The sequence below is a fragment of the Carlito syrichta genome, unplaced genomic scaffold (genome assembly GCF_000164805.1).
Source record: "Carlito syrichta isolate Samal-C Ts95f unplaced genomic scaffold, Tarsius_syrichta-2.0.1 Scaffold310675, whole genome shotgun sequence".
Lineage (NCBI taxonomy): Eukaryota > Metazoa > Chordata > Mammalia > Primates > Tarsiidae > Carlito > Carlito syrichta.
This window is the reverse complement of record NW_007254771.1, coordinates 457,165-478,283: the sequence shown is the minus strand read 5'-3', so window position 1 is coordinate 478,283 and position 21,119 is coordinate 457,165. Positions and strand designations below refer to the sequence as shown.

Here is a 21,119-nt window from a genome sequence, read left to right as displayed (position 1 = left end):
CAGTGGCCGCTCCCAGCCACCGCAGCCTCGACCTGCTGGGCTCCGGCAGCAGCCTTCCGCCTCAGCCTTCCAAGTAGCTGGAATTATACGCATGCGCTACCACGCCCAGCTGATTTTTTGATTTATTGTAGAGATGAGGTCTCGCCTGCCCAGGCGGGTTTCGAACCCGCCGGCTCAGGCAATCCACTCACCTCAGCCTCCCAAAGGCGTGGGATTATAGGCTGAGCCACCAAGCCCGGCTAAGACTCAATATTATTAAGATATCATTTTTTCACAACTTGATCCATAGATTTAACACAATCTCAATAAAAATTTTAGCAAGTTATTATGTATTTATATATATATACATAATAGAATCAACAAACTGATTCTAAAGTTTAAATAGAAAAGCAAGATTCAGAATAGCCAACACAATACTGAGGAAGAAGAACAAAGTTGGAGAACTGGGGCTATCCTACATTAAGACTTACTATAAAACTATAGTTATCAAAAACAGTGTGGTATTGGCTAGAAAATAGGCAAATGGATCAATGAAACATAATAGAAAACACAGAAATAGAGCTACACAAATGTAGTCAACTGATCTTTAACAAAGGATCAAAGGCAATTCAATGGGAAAAGGATCGTCTTTTCAACAAATGATGCTGGAGCAATTAGAAAACCTTATTCAAAAAGTAAATCTAGACACAGATTGTACACCTTTCACAAAAATGAACAAAATGCATCCTAGACCTAAATGTATACTGCAAAACTATAACTAGAAGACAATATAGCAAAAAATTTAGGTCGCCTTGAGTTTGTTTATGAGTTTTTAGATACAAAATTAAAATCATAATCTGTGAAAGCAAAGTTGACTCGATAAGTTAGACTTTATTAAAATTAACTTCTATCACTGGAGAAAAGAGACCATATTTAGCAAATGGTGCTGGGAATACTGGCTGACCACATGCAGAAAAATGAAACAGGACCCCTACCTGTCACTGTATACAGAAAGCAACTCAAAATGGATTAAAGACTTAAATGTAAAACCTCAAACTGTAAGAATCTTAGAAGAAAATGTAGGAAACACATCGTCACATCACATCAGAGTAGGCAATGAATTATTGGCCAAGTCCCCAAAAGCGAATGCCATGAAAGTTAAGATAGACAAGTGGGACTTCATCAAACTGAAAAGCTTTTGCACTACAAAAGAAACCATCAAGAGAGTAAAGAACCAATTCACAGAATGGGAAAAAAATATTTGCAAATTATGCATCTTACAAAGGCCTCACATCCAGGATGTACAAGGAACTCAAATGAAATGAAAGAAAAAAAGCAAATAATCCCGTTAAAAAGTGCACAAAGGATATGAACAAACACTTCTCAAAAGATGACATACAGGCAGCCAACAGACAAATGAAAAAGTGCTCAGCCTCACTAATCATCAGAGAAATCTGACAACAGATACTGGCACAGGTGTGGAGAAAAGGAAACACTTGGAAACTGAGGGTCAGAGTGCAAGGTAGTTCAACCTCTATGGAAAGCAGTGTGGAGGTTCCTAAAATAACTAAAAGTTGAGCTTCCATACAATCCAGCAATCCTTCTCCTGGGAATATACCCAGAGGAACATAAATTGTTCTACAAAAAATACACCTGTACACATACATTTATCACTGCACTGTTCACAATAGCAAAAACATGAAGCCAACCCAGATGCCCAATGAAAGTGGACTGGATAAAGAAAATGTGGTACATATACACTATGGAGTAATATGCAGCCATAAAGAAGAACAAAATCGTGGACTCCACAGCAAATTGGATGGAGTTGGAGACCATCATACTAAGTGAACTATCACAGAAACAAAGAACTGAATACCGCATGTTCTCACTCATAAGTGGATCCTGAATATTAGTCACATTAGCACAAGGGTGGGATCAGCCAACATGGGACACTACTAGTAGAGGCAGGAGGGTGGGGTGCATGTGACAATACAAAGCGTACCTGGTCCACTGCCGGGGGAAGTGGGGTCAGTTAGAAGCTCAAAGTTCACCTGCATGCAGCCTACTTATGTAGTTAATCCTCACTTGTACCCCACATCTCTATAATTACAACAAAACAGAACAAAAAAACTTGTCTGTGAATGACACTGTTAAGAGAATGAAAAGACAAGCCACAGACTAGAGAAAATATTTACAAAACACACATCTGATAAAATATTTGTGTCCAAATTATACAAAAATCTCTTTAAACTTAGCAATAGGAAAACCCAATTAAAACATGGGTAAAATATTTGGACACTTCACCAAAGAAGATATAGAGATAGCAAATAAGCATATGAAAAAATATTCAACATCATATATAAAATATGTAAAATGGTACAGTCACTTGAAAGACAGTTTGGCGGCTTATTATCAAGCTCAACATATTCTTACCATACAATGTAATAATCATGCTCCTAGCACAAACCCAATTAAGTTGAAAATGTATGCCCACACCAAGTCCTGTACACAAATATTTTTACCACTCTAGTTATAATCACCCAAAACTGGAAGCAACCGAGATGTCTTTATTTTTTATTTTTTTACAGAATGACAAACGACTTTATTACATGAGCTAAGGAAGAGGATTTATTTGCCTTTCCAGGCCTTGATTTTCCTCAGATAGAACTCCAGCTCCTTGCCTTCTAGCACATAGCAAGCTGCTCGGCCACACTGGCCTGGTCTTGATGGAATGCAAGCAAGAAGTTTGCCCTGCTGGAACTGCTCCTCCAGAAGACTGCTGATTTTGGCATTCTTTTTCCTTTCATCATATTTATTCTGATTTTTGGGGGATCATTTTTTGTTTAAAATCTCTTCCTCCTCAGGAGTCAGGTTGGCACCCTTCTTGCAACCCAGGGTCAGCGCATAGCGGGAATTCATACCACTGTCAGTATGGTGTGCTGTCAATGAGCACAATGCAGCTCTTCACTAGGTCTTGATACGGACTAACTCGTTATTGGATGTATTGTAGACAACATCGATGATCCTTGTTTTGCCAGTACAACACTCAGAACCCCAGAAAAAGTTGCCCATGTCCAGCTTCTTGTTACCTCCCCACACTGGGACAGTGTGGATGCGGCAGGGGCCAATCCACCTTGGTGTTGGCAGCGGGGCGTTCCAGCTCATACTTCCGCTTCTTGTGGTAGGGCTTTCTCTTACCCCCAGTCTTGAGGCGCTTGTGCCAGTTGTCCCGAGAGATGCCCATGGATTGGTGCTGGCTGGAAAGGCCGAGTTGTCTTTAAATAGGTGAGTGGTCCTAGAATGAAAGGACTTAATAAAAAATTTTTTTATAAATAGGTGAGTGGATAAAGAAACTATGGTACATTCATACAAAGGAGTATTACTCAGCAGTAAGAGAGATGATCTATTGAGCCACAAGACATGGAGGAACTATAAATGTACATTGCTAAGTGAAAGAAGCCAATCTGAAAGGTTGCATAGTATATGATTCCAACTATGTGATATTCTGGGAATGGCAAAAACATAGAGACAGTAAGATCAGTGATTGCCAGGGGTTAGGAGAGAGGGTGGAGGGATGACTGGGTGAAGCACAGGAGACTTTTAGGGCAGTGAAGCCATTTTGTGTGATACCATGATGGTGGATTCATGACATTCTGCATTTGTCAAAAACCCATAGAACTGTATAACACAGAGTGAACCTAAATGTAAACGATGAACCTTAGTTAACCATAAAGTATCATTACTGGCTCATTCAGTATAACAAGCTTATTATATTAATGCAAGAGTTAGTAATAGGGGAAACTGTGTGTGGGGGCAGGGTGAGAGGTAGGGTGGTATATGGGGAAAACTGCTCAGTTTTTCTGCTAATCTAAAAACTGTTCTAAGAAATAAAGTCTATTAAGTTTTTCAAAGCATGGCTTAAAAATAGACAATCTAAAGACTGCAAGGAAATATTTGTAAACCATATATAACCAGCAAAGGACTAGTATCTAGAATTTTTAAAGACCCCTCAAAATAGAACAGCTAAAAACATCCAATTCAAAAAATGGGCATAAGACATGACAGACATTTCACCAAAAAGGATATACAATTGGAAGATAAGTACATGAAAAAATGTTCAATATCACTAGCTATGAGGGAGATGCAAATTAAAACCATAGTGAGCTATCATTAGACATCTATCGTAAAGGAAAAGAAAGCTGACAATGCAAAAGTTGGCAGGGATGAGGAGACACTGGATCATTCATACATTGCTGGGGGGAATGCAAAGTCATACAGTTGCTATGGAAAACAGTTTGGCAGTTTCTTAAAAAACTAAACATTCAGCTACCGTACTACCCAGAAGTTGTACTTGGGCATTTATCCCAAAGAAATAAAAGCTTATCTTTGCACAAAAATCTGTACACACATATTCATAACAGCTTTGTTCATAACAGCCTGAAATTGGACATAATCCAGATGTCTTTCAGTGGGTGAATGATTAAACTGTATATCCATACTATGGAATACTACTTAGCAATAAAAAAGAACGAATTACATGTTACAGGTCTTTCAGAATTTGTCTAGTATGTTTTCCAGTTCTTACTAGAAGATTCCACTGTGTGGGGGATGGATGAAAGAACATAGATAGATGATGCAATGACTTGGATGAATTGCCACAGAATTATGCTGAGTGAAAAAAGCCAATCCCTAAAGATCACATACTGTATGATTCCATTTATATACCATCTTTTTTTTCAACAAGCAGGCCATTTATATAGCATTTAAAAAAAAAACCCCAAATTATAGAAATGGAGAACAGATTTGTGGTTCTAGGGTTTAGGGTTGGGTTGGTAGGGGAAAGTAGGAATGGGTATAAAAGGAAAATTGGAGGTATCCTTGTATGGTGAAACTACTGGGTATCTTGACTTTATGAATGTCAGTATCATGGTTGTGACATTATACTATCATTTTGCAAGATGTTACCATTGGGGAAAACTGGGTAAAATATACAGAGTATGTCTCTGTAGTTACCCTTACAACTGCATGTGAATCTACAATTATCTGACAATAAAAAAACCTAATTTAAAAAACTTAGACAAATGAAGAGATAGAGAAAAAATGCATATCCTAATATCCAAGACACACCTTAGACAAGTTAAAATCTCTGAAAAGGGAACTAGATATCTACATCTCTGTATCTATATCTATATTTAACTTTTTTTTGAGACAGGGTCTCACTCTGTTGCCCAGCCTGGAGTGCAGTTGGTGCCATCTTGACTCACTGTAGCCTTGATCCCCTGGCTCCAAGTCATCTTTTTGCCTCAGCCTCCTGAGTAGCTGGGACCACTGGTACATGCCACCATGCCTGGTTAAATTTTTTAATTTTTTTGTAGAGTCATGGTCTCACTATGTTGTCCAGGTTGGTCTTGAATTCCTGGGCTCAACTGATCCTCCTACCTCAGCCTCCCAAAGGGCTAGGATTATAGGCATGAGCCACCATGCCCAGCCTGGTATTAATATTTATTTTTAAGTTTTTCAGACGGATCCAATGCACAGCCAAGTTTGAGACCAATACTTTAGCCAACTGTGTGGAGTATGCAGAGTCAGCTTAGGGGGCAGTACAGAGCTTTGAGTTTATATGCATTAGCTCTGAGACTAGTTGTGTGGTCTTAGGCAAGTCATTTAAATTCACAGAGTAGCCTCAGGTTCTTCTTTATAAATTGGTGACCACCTATCCTTACTTCCCTGCAATGTTTTGAAAAGCAAGAAGAAAATATAAGTGTTTCATAAATTGTGAAGTGCCATATAAATGTTCTGATCAGCATGCAATGTATATTGGACATTTGTATTAATGTATTTTTAATATGTAAAGAATATCTACTGTATGCAGAAATGTTCATGTTTACTATCTCATTTCATTTCTTTAACAACCCTGCCATGTCAGAATTGTGATCCTGTGAGCCCGAGGCACGCAGATGATAAATAATAACACTTGTGGCATGAGAAATACAGATTCTGTGACAGCAAAACTCCACCAGTCATGGGTTTACCCCGCAGAGGTATTTGTCAAGGTCATTTAGGTATAAAAGTGAGCCCCAACTTTTGTTTCTAAGAAACATAAACAAATATGTAAATAGAAGTTCTGAAAGGGCAATTTTGTTTGAGTGATCTGGATAACACTTCACTTTGCCATTATAGATGAAGCTAAGTGCAAGAGAAAAAAAATAGACGTTGAGAATAAGAAAGCGCTTGGTTTCTAAGTGATTTATGCCCAGAAAGATGCCAGAAGAGAGAGGCCACCAGAGCTAAGAGCAAGCTAGGACTTGCGGTATCCCATTAGCGAGTCTTAATCCTTATTAATGCCCGTGTTTGACGACAAAGGTTGTTAAAAACACATTAAGTGTGGAAAAAGCTGATTCTGGCATTAGGCATTCACAAAATAAAAAGAATGCAAATGTGAAGGAGAAGGAAGCTGTCACCTTTTTATGTGCTTCTGCTAGAAATTAAATCACTGGAACATTTGTAAAAAATAAAGTTGAAGAGGGATCAGTTAAAAATGTATCAGAAAATGAAGACAATTTTTTTGGTCAGAGTCCATGTATTCAACTGGAAATATCTAGATCACTGGTATGCTTTTTGGATTAAGATTATTTGATTGACCAACTGTGTGTATATAAATAAAGACCAAGTAATTCAAGGTCTTCCACCTCCCAAATGTATTGGGAATAAGGGACCAATCTCAGTGTTGGCCACCTGGCAAAGTTTTTCTAATGCTCTTCCAAGAATTTGGAACTTTGTATGAACTAGCCACCATCTTTCCACCTCTGAAGGATATTTTTTCATCCACTTTAATCTCTGGTTCTGTTAGCTGGTTTAGAACTAAATTAAATCCTTAAAATTCTGGCTCAGTGAATTCAATCTTCAGAGATTGGAGAAGGCATATGTAGGGTATGGTCCGGGCATGGACTGTTTCCCCCTATACCTGGCTTCTTCCTGCTCCCTCTCTCTGGGAGTTGCCTTTGGCCAAGACTGATCTCTGAAGGGTACGCATATTCCCAGTAATGAGACATGGGATGCAGGTGACCAAGCAAAGTTGAAAGCAGTGTAGTGGTCACGCTTAATGTAACTTCATGCACTGCATAGGAATTTGAATGATTAGCTTGATCGCTTTGATTGTAAAACTGCTTGCTATATTGCCCCAAGGTGCGAATTCTTCACCAACTTGCTGCCATTGGAATGTCCTGTAAGTTTTAATAAACCAATGTTTTTCCCTCCAGGTGACTTCTTTGGCATAGGTAAACATGACACAAAAGCCCCCTCAGATTTGGGGTCAACATATTACAGCCTAATTAAAGATAGTGGGATAATTTTGCATCCTGTTCCATTTTTCCTTTTGAAACTATAGAAGAAACCTTACTACTGGCCCAGGTCTTAGGGAGAAATGGCAGGTTTCAGTCTTAATTTGAGCATGTCTAAGCCTTGAAGAAGTTGGACATGGCTTTTCACTGTTATTGGTCTTGTTTTCCTAAACTGGTGAAATGATACTAAGAAGTGATGTGGAAAACCATGTAGCAATCTTAGGTGAGTTTCCCAGCATTGGCCTAGGTCCCTGGGAAGTGGGTTTCTACAGAGGCACCTGTGAGGGCAATATCTAGGCAGTATTTGCTTCTGTCTCCAATGGATCCTTCCCCTCTGTTCCTTTTGTTACCTTCCTTCCTAGCTGGCAGGGAACACCTGGGTCTTCTTACCTTCTCAATTCCTTCTCTTCCTTATCTGAACTTTTACTTCACCCTGGTACTTAGGTGCCAAATGCCATGCTGTTCCTCAGCAAATCATTAATAGCTTTCAATATTCAAAAACATTGACAAATTGAGTTAGATACAAATTGTATGTTTCTTTATCACTAAATTAGAACTGCTGATGTTAGTAATAATCATCCTTCACAACTGTGTGGTTCTTTTCAGTCACTAAGCACCCGTGTACCTCCTTTGTGACATTTGATTCCCGCAAGTAGCCTAGAAGAAAGGCTAGGGTGTGAATATTTAACAGTATTCTATTTTTTTTTTGAGGTGAAGTCTCTCTCCTTCACTCAGGCTGGAGTGCAGTGGCACGTTCACAGCTACCCCAGCATCGACCTGCTGGACTCCGGCGATCTTCAGCCTCAGCCTTCCAAGTAGCCGGAACTACAGGCATGCGCTACTACACCTGGCTAATTTTTTATTTATTGTAGAGAGGAGGTCTTGCCAAGTTGCCCAGGCTGGTTTTGAACCCGCGGGCTCAGGCAATTCACTTGCCTTGGCCTCCCAAAGTGCTGGGAATACAGGCTGAGCCACTGAGCCCTGCCAACAGTATTCTTACCGTTGATAAAACTGAGGTTCAGTGATGTGTTTATTGTGCACATAGCACTGTGTCTGGTGCATGGAGAGGACACAAGAGATGTGTTATTCCTTATGGGCAGTATGGTAAAAGCTAACACAGCAGGCAAAGGAATCCTTTGAGCACTGGACTTCAATACAATGAACTGAATGAGCGCCCACCTGGTCTGGGCTCTGTGCTAGCCCCTGGGGGTGGGTGGATGGAACATAAGAATACACCAAGTCCTCTTGTCAAGTTGCTTAGAGTTTTTCAGAGGTTGGGTAGGGTTGGCAGTCTAGCAAATAAAGATGAGGTTGCCCAGTTAAATTGGAATTGCAATAAACAATAAATTATTTTTTAGTGTAAATAAGCACCATGTAATTTTACCTGGAATATTTTATCTGACAACTCTACATGGGAGAAAATAGACCAAAAGTCTGAAGCTATTATAATAGCGGGGACTCTGGGAAGATCTCCTGAAAGATGTAACAACCAAGTTGGGTCTTTTTTTTTTTTTTTTTTTTTGAGTTGGAGTCTCATTCTGTCACCCAGGCTGGAGTGCAGTGGCACCATCACGGCTCACCGCAGCCTTGACCTCCTGGGCTCAGGCGATCATTCTGCCTCAGCTTCCAAAATAGCTGGAACTATAGGCATGCACCACCACGACTGGCTTATTTTTTTATTTTTTTGGTAGAAACGAGGTCCTGCGATGCTACCAAGGCTGGCCTTGAATTCGTGGACTCAAGCAATCTTCCTGCCTTGGCCTTCCAAAATGCTGGGATTACAGGCATGAACCACTGTGCCTGGCCTGAGTTGGGTCTTGAAGGCTACAGAAGCCATAAAAGAGGATCTAGGCACAGGAGGCACAATAGAGTCTGGTGACCTTAGGGAATGGAGTTTTTATTATCTTGATCTCAGTTTCCTTATCTGTAAAATGGTTATAATAATGTTATCAAATCAAATGAGGGTCTGCTCACCTGGAGCAGTGAAGCCAAACACTGACATGGATTTGCAGCAAGAGAAAGTGAGGCATTTATTATAGGGTGCCAAGCAAGAAAAGGCAGCTAATGCTTAAGACCCGAACTTTCTGAGGACTTGCAAGGAAGGGTTTTTTTTTGGTAGAAAGAAGTTTATTTCTGAGTTCGAATCCAAGGAGCAGAGCCTGACTTGAAGTCTTTCTAAAATGGTTCTGCTCGCCCTCCAGGCTTTCATAGTTCACTTTTATAATCCAGAATTTTCAGTAACTATACATTAGCCACATGACCAGTAGAGCATTGTATAGGACTTAAGTTACAACTGCGTTTTACATTTAGATAGTGATATTTAGAGTAAAGGATGTTTATCATGCATTACAAAAGTTACACAAGTCACAAGACTCATGACTGCATTGATGCAAAAGTTATGCAAATCACAAGACTTATGATTACATTGATACTTTATTGTTCAAACCTGTGATTACTAAGAAGGGAAGTAAAGAGGGATTACATCTTTGGGCGTAGTCTGCAGGAAAGTCAAGGATCCCCTGAAACTACCTACTGGGAGTGCCCTTCTCTAGGGGCTGTGGCAACATGGACGGACATTAGTGGGTCTCTGTATCATTTCCCTACTGTCAGTTGAGGCCATGATATCTATCATGGGAGTAGTTATGTCATGCTATCTTAATATAAATGTGTGTATGGTTCTTTCCCTCAGCTGGTTTTCATGCTTTATAGACTCAGTTATGGCACAGGAATTTTAACAATATGTTGGATACAAAGTGTGATGGCTAAATATTTTAATATTGCTATTTTAAACATAGTTAAAGAAAAAACTTCCCTATGCCTGAAAAGAGGCCCTATAACCAGGATGAGAGCCAAGAAAACATGTTGGAAAACCAATCTGAGACCTTCCCAGGCACCTTCTTAGTGTAAACATCTGCATCACCTATAGCATTAATGCTGATTTTCATTTGGCTTAGCATTGCCATATTCCCTGATTCATCTGGGATGAAAGTGTAACACTTAGTATGGACAATGGCACATGCGCCTCAAGGAAGGGCTTTTAAAAGCAGGGGTGAGGGGGTTCTCTAAAGTGAGTTAGGAGTTGGAGAATTTCCGGAACTTTCAAATCTGTTTTCTGATTTTTGTCTGTCTAGGTCTATGTGACATCACCTGACATTTCCTGTCTGGTGGGGGTGTGGTTTTTGAAAAACATGAACATGTGTCAAAATATATTTAGTTTTTCTAGAGAACCAGATGTCTTGTGACTCTGACTACTTGGGTGATGATTGTTAAGCTATTATTATCTTTTTGCTTAGTAGGTTGCTTATTTACTTTTCTAATTGCTGGTTGCAGGGCTAGCTAGGTGCTTGAACTTTTTTTTTTTGGAAGGGACTTAAAATTTCTTCTTTATTTTCATGATTAAGGAAATAAAGCCCAGCAGGCCCCAAAGAGGGGTCCTATCTCAATAATGGTACACATCTTGTTGGATTGTTAAGAGGATAAAATGAGTTTATATGAATAAGGCACATAGGAGAGACTACCTGGTATAGGGTAAGTGAGAGGTGATGGTAAAATTAACTAGGGCAGTCAAAAGGCAGGGAAGAGACATTCCAGAGGTCCAAGTTAGTGGTCTATAGGAGCAGAGCCACGAGGCAGAAGGTGGAAAAACAGAGGAGTAACATTCCCAATGGGGGCGAGTGGGAAAAGCTGGAGTCTGGGACGAAGTGAAGAGAAGTAGGTTTAGGAGAAAGTGACTAATCCTCTTTATGCCTGAATGTCCAGACAATGTGAAGAGATGTGGCCAGAATTCAAGTACAGGCTCTAGAAAGAGGCCGAGGTTAGGGTAGAGGCCTGGGAGGCTTCCGACTGTAGGTGAGAAAAACCAAAAAGCATGAATAAAATTGCCCAAAGTCCAAGTGAGAAGTGAGAAAGAATGCAAAGGCCACCACCTCGCCAGTGTTCTTCTTGCAACTCAATGGATTTTTTTTTTGAAAGCAGGAGTTATTGAGAGGACAGAAAAGCTCCCACAATGGGAGGGGACCCAGGGGTTCCCCAACTCACATGTTTTTACTATTTCGTTTCACTTATATTCTGTTACACCTGCAAATATGCTTGCATGGGCATATGGGTGTGGGCTGCCCCCGGAGGGCAGGCCTTGGGGAGAACAGGCAACTAGGGGTGGGAGAAGAACTCACTTTTTACATTTTTGTTACTTTTGTTTCTCCCCCAAGCATGTACCACTTAGAAAAGTGATATTTAAAAACAATCTACTGGGCTCGGTGGCTCAGCCTGTAATCCCGCGCCTTTGGGAGGCTGAGGTGAGTGGATTGCCTGAGCCCGCGGGTTCGAGACCCACCAGGGCAGTGAGACCTCATCTCTACAATAAATCAAAATATCAGCCGGGCGTGGTAGCACATGCCTGTAATTCCGGCTACTTGGAAGGCTGAGGCGGAAGGATCACCGGAGCCCAGCAGGTCAAGGCTGCGGTGGCCGGGAGCGGCCACTACACTCCAGTCTGGGTGACAGAGTGAGACTCCAACTCAAAAAACAAAACAGAGCAAAACAAAACAATCTAAAAACTAGACATTAAGATAGCGCAGGAGCCTGCAAAAAGTGTTTCCCATCTATACTTCATTCTTTTAGCCATCCTGGCATGAGTTGTGTGGACACCTATAGCTTTGGTCATTTTTGCCCCTGGAAATGAGAATCTGTCTCAGAATGTCGCTGCTTACACTTTGGCTGTGTCCAAAGACTCTTAGCTTAAGGAGGAACTACTGCTTCAATGATTGTAAACATTTTTCACTTCTCTCAGTGGTTGCTGCATACCTCACTTCTCCATAAAGTTGGATTGTGGGAATCAGTTGTCAACGTTGTGTTAAAATCCCTTAGACACCTGTCTGAGCCTGGTCCAGGGTCTTGGTTCCCAGGAAGTGCAAAGGGGTGGATCACTTTGGAGTCCTTGGATTTTTCTATGTCTGGGAATAGACATGAGAGAAACAGAATGGTAAGGGAAGAACTGTCTGTTCACTACAGTTACTGCTGAAATATTCCAAAAAGGAACAAAGAGGAGATCACGGAAATGAACTGTTCTTATAACACTGACATCAAATGTGTCCCCCCTACCCCATTTTTCACACTGACCATTTCTCCAACTTTGGACATTAACTTGGTGTCCTACAATTCAATTCAGACAATAATTACCTAAAGTTAATGCAGACACCACAGGTTAAAGGCTAAGTCCCACAAGACTACTCCCCACTTCAGAGGTTAGTTGCAAATACCAGGTTTCTACCTGTTTTTCTGACCAACCATCTGTAAGTCAGGGGTTCCAGTGACCCCCCCCTCAGGTTTGATAATTTGCTGTAATGACTCACAAAATCAGGAAAGTGGTTTACTTATTATTACTGGTTTTTTAATTTTATTTTTTATTTTTGTAGAGACAGGGTCTACAAATATGTTGCCCAGACTGGTATTAAACTCCTGGTCTCAAGCAATCCTCCCTCCTTGGCCTCCCAAAGTTCTAGGATTACAGGTGTGTTCACCATGCCTATCTCAACTGGTTTATTTTAAAGGATACAACTCAGGAACAACCAAATGGAAGAGAGGCATAGGGTAAGTTATAGGGGAAGGGGTGTGGCGCCTTGCCCTCTCTGAGTGTGCCACCCTCCCAGCACCTCCATGTGTTCACCAACCCAATCTCTCCCAACCTCATTACTTAGGGTTTTTATGGACATTTCATTTCTTGGGCATGATTGATCAAATCAAGGCTATTGGTGATTAGCTCAATCTCCAGGCTTTCTCCTCCCCCCAGAAGTCTGGGAGTGGAGAGGGAAGGTGACATTTCCAACCTTCAAATCATGCCTTGGTTTTTCTGGCAAACAGCCCTCATCCTGAAGCTATCTAGGGGGCTCCACCACCAGGCATAGCATACAAAAGAGACTTCTATCACTCCAGAGATTTCAGTGGTAGTGTCTGTATGTTGGGGAATGGGACAAATACCAAAGATTTATTTATTTTTGTTATATCACAGTTGACAACTAGGAAATTGGAACAGGAAGAGTTTTAAAAATAAGCATACTTAGATGAGAAAACAGAAGTCCAGGGTTGGAAAGTGACTTGTCCAAGGACACACAGCTGATGAACAGGGAGCGGAGACTACCCAGCTTCTGGTCTCATACTCTTTTCACATCATAGGGCCTCCAATTCAGCTGTATGCAACTCAGTACATCCAGAGCCTTTGTACTGTATGTTCTTTAATCCTTTAAGAATCATTTAAAGAGAAACAGACTTGTCTTCAAGTGCCAGTGAACTGGAAAGAAACACCCTTTACAGGAAGAATGTGATTATGCTGCCTCTACAAAGAGCAGATATGAGTCATATCCAGTAACATCCAAGCCAGGATCTCTCAAAATACTGGGGAAAAGGCCCCACACATCAAAATCATCTCTTCAGAAAACAACCAGATTCATGGTCTGACAAGAGCCCTCACCCTGGCCTGATCTCCCAGGGCTCCCTCTTTGGGCCCCAGCTTTTCCTTCAGTGTTAAGGAGCCTGAAGGACTAATTGCATCTTACCAGGAGGTCTGATGGCATTGAGGAGGCTTCTCTAATGGGCCCCAACTAGTGAATGGCAAAGGCCCACAGTTGGACCAAGATGTGTGAAACAAGAGGAAGACCATGGCAGAGACTGATAGTTGTCCAGCAAAACACCTCCCTTCTTCAATAGTAATGAATTTTCAGGTGGATGTATGGCTGCCTAATTGGAGGCTGCATTTACTAGCCTTCCCCCCCCCCCCTTTTTTTTGAGCTGGAGTACAGTGGCACATTTACAACTTACTGTGCAGCCTCAGCCTCCTGGGCTCAGGCAATCCTCCCGCCTCAGCTTCCCAAGTAGCTGGGACTACAGGCACATGCCACCACACCCAGCTAATTAAAAAATTTTTTTAGAGACCAAGTCTTGCTTGGTCTCAAACTCCTGGACTCAAGCAATCTTCCCACCTTGGCTTCCCAAAGTGCTGGGATTACAGATGTGAGCCACTGTGCCTGGCCAACCAGCCTTCCTTGCCACTAAGTGTGACCACGTGACTATGTTCAGGCCAATGAGGTGTGCATGGAAGTGCTACATGCAACTTCTGGGTCATCTTCAATGTAGAAGAAGCTCCTTGTCTTGGAGCAGCTGTTACCTCCACCCTTGAACTGACCATGAACTTGCCTGTGACTTAGCATGGGCCATGCTGCTTACAAAGATAATGCTCTTGGTGATGGCAGGATGGAAAGAATCTGGGTTCCTCACTGTGTGGAGAAAATGCACTTGCCAACCTGGACCTTAGCACCACAGTCACAGAGAACAAATCTCCATCTCCTTTAAACTTTTTGGGGGGCTTTCAGATATAGAAACTTATCTTTTTATGGTAGTAGAGCATGATAGTATTGTTGTAGCCGCACCACAAGTAAGGAGTCACCAACTCACTGAGAGTCAAATATTGAGTCCTTTATTGCTGGTGGTCAAGAGCAGGCTCATGCCAGAAAGAAACTCTCGACCCTGAATAGAGCAAGCAAGGAGTTTATAAAGGCCAAGACTGCAATTTCATCAGAGTTGGGTGGGGTGCAAACAGGAAATTTCAGTTACAGAACAGTTAGCAGAATAGTAACAAGTACAGAACAGTTTCTCTTGAGCAGTTACAGAACAGCTTATCTGGGCTTCCTTCCAAGCAGGATGTGGTTTACTGCTTACTGGAAGGTTGGGGAAGTCACATGGAGAAGGGGTGAGAGGGGAAGCTGAGAGGCAAAATGGGGGATTCACTATAATTGGAGTCACCATGATTGACTTGTTAACAGGCATTTCAGTATGTGGATGATATTTTTAGTGAAACACCAAGGTCTCTAGGCTACAGTGGGCAGAGATACCATACTCTTACACTGGGCACTGAGTTTTCCTGTAGGACTATTCCTTGTCTCTTTTATTTTTCTGACAATTTTCTAAGTGAGCAAATTGGCTTTCTCATTTAACTCTTATAATAATCCTATGAACAGAACTTTCTTCCATTTTATAGTCGAGAAAACTAAGACTCAGAATGGAGAGGTAATTCACCCCAAATCATACAGCTAATAAATGATAAGGCCATGATTTGAACTCAGGCCTCTGTGACTCCAGAGTCTAGCCTCTTTGCTTTGCAGCATGATGCTCCTCCCAGTAAGTGAGAACCTATTTTTGAAAACAGGTGCTGACTATGCCTTACTGGTTTCAAAATCTTAAGCTTATGAATAAAACGGGCTTGGTTGTTTAATTCTGGCAAGAAGCTCTATTTCAGGGTGTATCCAGTTTATAAATGACCATGATTTGACAATTCATTTGTATTCCTGTTGTTTGGGACTCTGACTGTGTTATTACACAGAATTAATGTGATTCATGGTGACACATATCCAAGCTAGTTCCCAGACACCTATATTAACTCAAAGTCTCAGGTCTGGCTCTAAGGAGCAAGAAAAGGGAGTCATGATAGAGATTATGATCCCCCAACAACCAGATGCCCATGCCCAGTCTGTCCTATGCTTCTGGCCTGCCTGGCCTTCAAGTTTCTTTATACCAGGTCTCAGATGTCACCTCCCCTGTATTTCAACCATATCCCCCAACTCCTCAGTCTAGCTTATTTCATGCAGAAGTGAATAAGAATACAAGCTGTTTGAACTGATTTATGCTGACATAATTTTTATCTTAGAAAATCCATGTCATTCACTATGGAGGACTTAGAAAAATATGTTCTACACAGAGAATTGATTACAGTACAGTTATGGGCCATAAGCATACTTGGATCAGTCCAGGGAACTAGGTTATTTTAGTGACCATGTTTGCTTTTTACAGACAGGCTAAGGTTAATATGGAAAAGCATAAATGTTATCTTAAAGGAGAGTGAGGTGGGGAAACAATTTCAAAAGGCAATCAGATACTTGGCAACGTAGTCCAGCTGCCAATAGGAGACTGAATTGCATTTATGAAGTTTGGAGAGTAAAGAAATAATCTGGAAGCAGAAGAGTTGTGTTATAAGTCTGCTTTGCACCATATCAGTGAGAGTTTGGTTCAAGAAACGGGATCCATTCTGAATATTTTAAGCAGGAAGGAACTTTAACACATGGAATCTTATCAAATTTTGCTTACCAAAATAGTGGTGAGAGTTGAGGGAGCTGCCTGTGGTTATGGGTCTCTCAGGATGACTTGGAGAACACTACAGAATGACCTGCCAGGAGGGCTGCCACCTCTGAGGTCACTTGAAATTATTGAGTTCAAGAACTTATCACTTTAGCTCTGCTCAGGGTTAAGGAAGTGGGAATTGGGAAGTTGCTGCCACTGCTGGCGACCAAGGTCAATGCCATAGTTGCCTTTGGCCCCTGGAGACATGGAACAGATGCTGATGTGTGGCTACATAAAAGCCCGACTCACTCATCAAACTCATATAAGCATATCTAATAGGGAAGCCTAATTTGCATCCAGAACCTGCAAAGGGGTATGGGAAGTGTAGTTTGTGCTCTGTAACCTCTGCCATAGAGGAAGGTACTCTAGAGCCATGCTGTCCGATGGAACTTTCTGTGATGAGAGAAATGTTCTCTGTCTGTACCGTCTACTACAGGAGCCTCCAGCCAGATGTGGTTATTGAGCACTTGAAATGTAGCTAGTGCAACTGAGGAATTACATTTCAAATTTTAATTATTTAAATTTGAATACACTTGGGGTGTAGTATGAAACAAAACAGATAATACTTCTCTCTCAGAGTTTAATTTTAACAGGAAAGACAGAGAAGTAACAGGCTATCAGTGGGGTAAGTGGAAGTACAGAGTGCTGTGGAAGTATCTTGGAGGAGCAATTAGACCTGTACCTGTACCTGGTGTCCCAGGCTGTGTCAGAGAAGGATATAGCCAAAATAGAGGGGAATAACAAAAGCAGAAACCTAGAGACAAGAGAGAATACAGTGCATTCCAGGAACCAGAATGTTCAGTATGACCAGAGCGTGTCCTACAGAACTGTTGCTTGAGGTCACTACATTTGTGATAATTTGTTAGGGCAGTATAAAAAACAAATATTGTTTGAGGTCACTACATTTGTGATAATTTGTTAGGGCCGTATAAAAAACAAATATTTTGGTAGATAATACACATACATGGTTGGTAGTTGCATTGGTCAGGGTCCAGTCAGGAGCAGAAACCACAGCAGTAATTTGAACAAATTTAATGTAAAGAAATATTAACTAGTAAAAGGTGATCGACAAAAACAAACAAACAAACAAACAAAAAACACGTAAAAGAGAAGTCCAAAGAATATAGGCCTAGCAAATGTAGGAAGTAACCACTACCTTTAGGGCTGAGAGAAAGTATTCTAGGTAGAAAAAAAATTGGCCAGATGATTTAAAGGAGGTATTGCAAGATGGGAAATCAGTGGAGATTTTTAGTCTGTGATATAGTAGCTTTGTATTGGGAGGCACATCAGGGATTCTGAAGCAAGTCTTGATGAGCAATTGTTAGTCCTGATGAGTAAATCATTTTAGTTGTTTTGCATTCTAATCTTCCAGGAGAATTTCTGGGAATAAACAGCTACATTATTTTTGCTTGTTCATAGTATTGTTTAAGTTAAAGATAGAAAAGTATGCAAGTCCTGGTATTATTTTAATACAAGGACAGAAAATTATGCTGGCTTAAACTCTCATTTTTGTCATTCTGATTGGGAAAAAGATACCGTCGTTGTTTAAATTTATGCTTCATAAGTGAATGGACAACTTGTCATATATATTTCTAATTGTGAAACTGTCCTGTGAATTCATCATCTTTTTCGTTTGTAAGAATGTTCCATAATAGCCAGGCTTGGTGGCTCAGTCTGTAATACGACCACTTTGGGAGGCTAAGGTGAGTGGATTTCCTGAGCCCATGGGTTTGAGACCAGCCTAGGCAACTTTTCTCTACAATAAATAAAAAATTAGCTGGGCTTGGTAGTGCACGACTGTAGCTCCGGCTACTTGGAAGGCTGAGGTGAACGGATCTCTGGAGCCCAGCAGGTCGACGCTGGGGTGCCCGTGAATGTGCCACTACACTCCAGCCTGGGCAATGGAGTGAGACTCCAACTCAAAAAAAAAAAGTTCCATAATAAGGGAATTAGTTCCTTATAATTTGCATTACAATCCTTTCCAGTTCATCATTTGTTTTTGACTTTGTTTTTACCTTTTATTTTAATATAAAAATGTTAAAAGTTTATATTGTCCGACTAATCAGTCTTTTCCCTTTAAGGTGTCTGGATTTTTTTTGCGATCAGCCTGGGCAACATGGTGAGACCTTGTCTGTACAATAAATATAAAATTAACCGGGTGCAGTAGCACACACCTGTAGTTCGGCTACTTGGAAGGCTGAGGGGAAGGATCATTCTAGCCCAGCAGGTTGTCGCTGGGCTTGTTGTGAGTGTGCCACTGCTCTCTAGCCTGGAGGAAGGAGTCAGACTCCAACTCAAAAACAAACAACAACAACAACAACAAAAGATGTCTGGGTTTCAGGGTAGGCCATTCCACACACACCTAATTATTAACTCTGCTTACTTTCAGGGAGAGGGATTGTAGCAGGATGGAAATAATGCTTTATTTATGTGCTATTTTGAAAAGCATGCTCTCTACCATGGTAAGCCTGGTGATAAAGATAAAACGTATGCTCTTTTATAATACTTTTAGAATATTTTTAAAATATGGAAATGATTTTCACATTACAAAATGATAATCTTCTAGAAGCTTGTTTTTTATGTGTCTCACTCCGTCGCGCAGGCTGGAGTGCAGTGGCATCCTCACGGCTACTCGATCTGCTAGACTCAGGCGATCCTTCTGCCTCAGCCTTCCAAGCAGCTGGGACTACGGGTGTGTGCTACCATGCCTGGCTAATTTTTTTATTTATTGTAGAGAAGAGGTCTCACCAAGTTGCCTAGGCTGGTCTCAAACTCACTGGCTCAGGGAATCCCCCACCTTTGACTCCCAAAGTGCTGGGATTACAGATGTGAGCCACCGCGCCCAGTACAGAACTTCTATTTTTAAAAAAGTATGCTTATTTAAAGAATGAGTTGTATCTGGTTTGTATCCAGTTTTTCCTTTCAAATACCTAGGTAACTATTGTCCCCACTTTGTTGACTATTCCATATTTTCTCATTCATTTTACATGCAACCTTTACAAGATGCCAAGTTTCCATATACGTTTGTGACAATTTAGGGACTCTGTTCACGTCCACATTCCTATATATTCTTGTGCCAACACCACCATGTTTCACTTATTGCAACTTTAAAATATTTAAATACCTTTTGGGTCATTTGCTCCTTCATTATTATTTTTTCCCAGAACTTTTCCATTCTTGCATGTTTTTTTTCTTTTTAATTTTGGAAACATTTGATCACCACAAATCCTGTTGCTATTTTAATTAACATTGCAATGATTTATAGATTGAGGAAAAACTGACATTTCTGTAATGTATCTGTTTTCTTAAAATAAGGTGTATTTTGCTCTCCAGACTTTAGGGCCCCAAGTAGAATTTTAAAAACTTGTGATTTTTGTGTATTTATTTTTTTACTTAGCTACTTTATTATTTTATTGTTCTAGTAGTTAATTCTCTTGACCTTTTTAATTGATATGGATTTTTCAGATCAGCCTGGGCTTCAGAGTGTCAGCTTTATTGGTAGGCCAGCTGAGCCCCAGAGAGGGTCAGCTCAACGGGCTGGCAAGCCTAGCCCCAGAAGTGTTGGCTCTAATGGGTTGGCAAGTCAAGTCCTGAGAGTGTTGCTGATGTGGTAGACTGGCAAGCCTAGCCACCAGAGTGTTGGCTCTAATGGGCTGGCAAGCCAAGCCCTAAGCGTGTTGTAGCCCCGAGAAGTGTCTCAGCTTTGGAATCTTGCCTTCTTGCATCAGCTCTCCCAGTTCAGCCAACTCCATCAGCTGGCAAGCCAGCCTCTGAGGTGCTCTTAAACTCCGATGATCTTCTGCAGCTCTTGGGTTGGGGTTCTTGTCTCATGCCCAGGAGGAATGAGGGACATGGATGGCCAGAAAGGAAGATTTATTGAGGACTGAAAAGCTCCCACAGTGGGAGGGGACCCAAGAGGGTAGCGATATGAAGCTGAAACCTGGTGCTTATATAGCCCTAAGACTGAGCCGATGGGTTAACACTTGCTGTGAACTGATTGGTCGGTACTAGCTGTTCTAATTGGTCAGTACTGAGGACCAATCAGCAGGAGATAGGGGCCTAATGGTGAGTTGATTGGTCAGTACTTGGCAGCAAGCTGATTGGTCATTTTTCTATCCCAGTAGTAAGTACTTAAGTTCCAGCTTGAGAAGTTCACAGGCAGCTTATTTACTAATGTGAGTGTTTCAGTTCAGAGGCCTGCTGGACGTTTGCTACATTGTTACAGGTACCCCCTCTGTCTGTCTGCCTAGCTTTTCTCTAGCTATCTCCTCTCTCATAAGCTTTCTAAGTCTCTTCATTTTAGGCATGTAGTTTATAGACAGCATAGAGTGTGCGTGTGTGTGCTTTGTTTATTTTGGGGTTTTTTGAGTCTCACCGTTGTCCAGGCTGGAGTACAGTGGTCCAATCATGGCTCACTGTTGCCTCGATCTCCTAGGCTCAGGGAATCCTTCACCTCGAATAAATGTGCACCACTACACCCAGCTAATTTTTGCATTTTTTGCAGACCTGATGTCTTGCTATGTTGCCAAGGCTGAGCTCCTGAGCTCACATGATCCTCTTGTCTTGGCCTCCCAAAGTGTGGGATTACAGGCATGGGCCACTGTGCCAATGACGTTTTTTGAGCTACTTTAAAAA

The 21,119-nt window shown here is 41.2% G+C and overlaps 1 pseudogene across 1 annotated transcript; it reads right to left on the bottom strand.

Annotated features, from left to right (window-relative positions):
• Window positions 1-2,566: 2,566 nt before the first annotated feature.
• LOC103270901 lies at window positions 2,567-3,223 on the bottom strand (annotated as a pseudogene). The gene has a single exon (XR_505009.2). The product of XR_505009.2 is annotated as a 40S ribosomal protein S8 pseudogene (transcript).
• Between the last annotated feature and the right edge of the window lie 17,896 nt (window positions 3,224-21,119).